This window comes from Erithacus rubecula (genome assembly GCF_903797595.1).
Source record: "Erithacus rubecula genome assembly, contig: scaffold_511_arrow_ctg1, whole genome shotgun sequence".
NCBI lineage: Eukaryota > Metazoa > Chordata > Aves > Passeriformes > Muscicapidae > Erithacus > Erithacus rubecula.
The window spans coordinates 43423-47621 of NW_027635828.1; positions in this window are offsets into that span (position 1 = coordinate 43423).

Sequence of the window (4199 nt, forward strand, 5' to 3'; positions counted from 1 at the left end):
TCTTCCCCCAGACAAGGAGCTGAGCACGAACAGCAGGGAGGACAAATCCCCACGGCACAGCCTCGGGCAAGAGGCCATTTGCAGCGGCTCCACGGCGCAGGAATGCAACGGGGAGGAAAAGCCCCGCAGATCCCGCAGCAGGAGGGGCTGCAAACGCACAGCCCGGGGATCCCAGCAGGAAAGAGCCAGCCCGGGCCAAGGAGGCGGCCGGAGCTCGGAGCTGGGGCTGCATGAGCAGCTTCACCATGGGGAGAAGCCCCACATGTGCTCAGAATGTGAGAAGAGCTTCAGGAGGAAATGGGAAATGATAAGACACAGGAGAATCCACACGGGGGAACGGCCCTACGAGTGTGGGAAGAGATTCAGCTGCAGCTCACACCTGACACTGCACCGCATGAGCCACACTGGGGAGACGCCCTACAAATGTGGGGATTGTGGGAAGAGATTCATCCAGAGCTCACACCTGACTGAGCACCAGAGATTCCACACTGGGGAGAGGCCCTACGAGTGTGATAAATGCAGGAAGAGGTTTCAAACAAGCGTCCATCTCCTCCGGCACTATCGCATTCACACAGGGGAGAGGCCCTTCTGCTGCCCCGACTGTGGGAAGAGATTCAATCGCAACTCCAACCTCATCAGGCACCGACTTATCCACACAAGGGAGAGACCCTACGAGTGTGATAAATGCAGGAAGAGGTTTCAGAGCAGCTCCAGTCTCCTCCTGCACTATCGCACTCACTGGGATGAGAGGCCCTTCTTCCTGCCGCGACTGTGGGAAGGGATTCAAGAGAAGCTCCACCCTCATCACCCACCGGCGCATCCACACTGGGGAGAGACCCTACGAGTGTCCCGAGTGTGGGAAGAGCTTCTCCGGGAGATTTACCTGGACCCAACACCAACGGGGTCTCCACTGAGAGAAGCCCTGTGAGTGCCCTGAGTGTGGGAAAAGCTTTGTGCTGGCTCCCTGTGTGACCTGGATTTTCTTTATGTTTCTCTTTGTCCTTCCCAGACACCCAGTACCGGGGTAAAAATGAAAACATTGAACTAAGACATGCCTGCAGACACAGGGGGATCTTCCAGAGCATGTGGGGGACCCTGTGTTCCAGGGACTTCAGGTTTCCTTGGGGATTGCTCAGGGCTTTGGGCACCCCAGGCCCAGCGGCTCTGGCTGCACGGGGAGATGCTGACGGAGGTTCTGGGGCAGCTGATCAAGGACCCCCTGCCCTGACACTCTCCCCATTTCCCCCTGACTCAGCTCTCACTGTCCCCTGTCCAGGATCCTCATCTCCCCACTGTCACTGCCCTTGCCCCCAGCCCATTCCCGTCTCACACCACTCCTGCCCCTGTCCCAGTTCAGATCCCATTCCTGGTATCATTCCCTGTCCTGTATTCTCTGCCTGGTTACCGTTCACATATTCCCAGTCCCATATTCCCCGTCCTGTTCCCCTTCTAGTATTCCTGATCCCAGTCCCATTCCCATATTTCCATTTCTATATTTCCAGTCCTCTTCCCATATTCCTATTCCCAATCCTGTTGTCCTATACCCATGTCTGTTCCCTGTCCCATATTCTAAATCCCCATCCCATATTTTCTCCCCAGTTTCTATTTCCATATTTCCTGTTCTGTTCCCATATTCCCATTCCCTGTTCCTTTTTTCATTCACATTCCAATGTCCCTTTCCCAGTCCCCACTCTCTGTCCCTGTCCCCATTCTGGGCTGTTGGATAGTGAAACAGAGAAGCCTCTCTGTCTCCCTCTGAGAGAGAACAGTATGCAAGAATTAAATTTAAAATGTTTTGAGAAGTTAAAATACAAGAAACCATGCAGACATGAAATAGAGTTCTAACTTTTAGTATAAGGAATTAGAAATATTAAGTAGTATAGATATGAAGTAGAAGTTTAAATCTTAGTGTGAAGTGCATAGAAATATGTTTTAAATACCATGAAAAGTAAAAGCCGTGGAATCTCCTATAATATAGTGGCTGCATTGAGACATTAAAAACTTAGTTCTAGTCAAAATAAAATTACAGTAGGAATATTTTATATATTCTTCACATAGAACAGATAGGCCATGTGCACAAGTTATATGTTGACTTTGGTATTACAGAATTCTAACATGTTTGTGAGAAATTCGTCAGGTTCACGGTTTTGGCTCATTGGGTAATTTGTCAAACAAAATCCATGTATTGGAGCCAGAGCTCTCTCTCACTCCTCTCCCTTTGCTCTGTCCTCCTCCACTACCATCATCATCACCACTACCACCACATGACAGAAGAAGAAGAGGAAGATGAAGAAGGAAAGAACAGGAGAAGAAAGGCCAGGGAGCATCTGCCTCTGGAGACTCTGCACCAGCCGCAGCTTCGACCTCTTGCAGCAGAGAGCTGCTCCTGCTTCCATCGGGACTTTATGGCAGAGAGATTGAACAGGGACTGGAGAGCCTTGGGCTCTTTGCCTTTGGAGCCTGACGTGCCTTGACAAGAAACAACTTTACAGCAGCCAGCAGCTGCTCTGCTCTGGGAAGATCTAAAGCCACAACCAATCCCCACAGCCGGTGCCAGTCCCGGTTGTGGACACTGCTGGAGGCCCAGGCACATTTTAGCTAGGCCTTTTTCTCAAGTTCTAAGTATTTTTCTCAGGCCATGTATCTTCCTCAGCCTCTAGCCAGGATTTTTCCCAGGCTAGAGATTTCTTCTTTATTGTAAACACAAGAGAAAGAATCATAACAGATGATGCTGTTCCTATTGTAGGACAGCGAGATTAGAAAAAGAGAAAGAAAAGATCTCACCAATCCAGTTATTGTGAATCACTTCTGCCTCATTTCAGGCTTCAGATGAGACATGCCTGGGTCTTTGCTACTGACCCTCAAGGTGTCTGCCCTGACCTGCACCAGGGGCAGAGTGTGATCACAGCTCAGCTTTCACATGCTGACCAGCTCTCCAAACACCAACCAGAGAAAACACTGACCAGATGATCCCTCTTCAAACAGAGAATGGACATTCATCTGTTCATGTTGGAACTGTTGATATAGTTTTCATTGTGGTATTAGAATAATTACTTAGTGGTGGATTTTTCACTGTTTGATAAGTTTGGTGAATGGTGATGGCTTTTTTTATTGTAATTAGAATTGTTTTAGAATTGAGTTTGTTAAAAGCACCAGTTGTGAAGATTTCTCTAGGCACTTCTGGTATCCACAAATCTCCTGAGGGGTGGTGTTTCTTCTCTGTGACAAAGGGCCCTGTGGAAGATTGAAAACACTTCTCTTTCTTTTCTTTTTTAAAAACTAAAAGGGGGAATTGTGGACACTGCTGAAGGCCTAGGCACGTTTTAGCTAGGCCTTTTTCTCAAGTTCTAAGTATTTTTCTCAGGCCATGAAACTTTCTCAGCCTCAGCTAGGATTTTTTCCAAGCTGGAGATTTTTTCTCTATTGTAAGCATAAGACAAGGAATCACAACAGAGATAAACACCTGCAAGGTCCATGAGAAAGCCAGGGAGGAGAGGTGTCTCCTTCTCTGACCAATGATCTGTTTGTATTTTGTTTTTCACTAACTGTCTTATTTAAGGCAACGATATCTTTCAATAAATTTCTCTTTCTTGCTCTTTTCTGCACCAAGCAAGAGAATGTTTTGTTGCTGTTTTTTCACTGCTCCATAAACCTTCCATGGCAACAGAGCCAGACAGAGCATCAGCAAATCACCACTGCTGTGTTTTGGCAGGACTTTGGTTCTGCACGTTCAAAGCAACAGCAGCTTGTGGCATTTTTGTCACTGAAGCTCAGCACTGACTGAAGTGGCATTTTTAATGCACTCCCTAACTGCAAAACACCTTCAGACACACTTTAATGACAGACAGGCAGCAGATAAATCTGTGCTTTGCTGCTATGAGACAGGTCAGAGGGGCAGAGCATATCAAGTAAAGGGACTGCTGCTTTAGCTGCCAGGCTGTGCAGAACACAGCAGCACTGCAAGTTAATTCACTGCTCTCACATTCCAGTCATTGTACTGTAGTCATTGCATAACAGTGGTCTTTGAAATACTAATTATTAATTAAAACTGATCTTCAGAAGAGCTTCAGCAGCATGTGACTGACCAGACACTGCTGTGAATACCATGAACTCTGTGGACCACTCTGAAAACTTAAGCTTGATGAAAGTAAGATCAGCAACTTCTGTTTCCCAAAAGATCAAAAGGCACTGTAAATGCA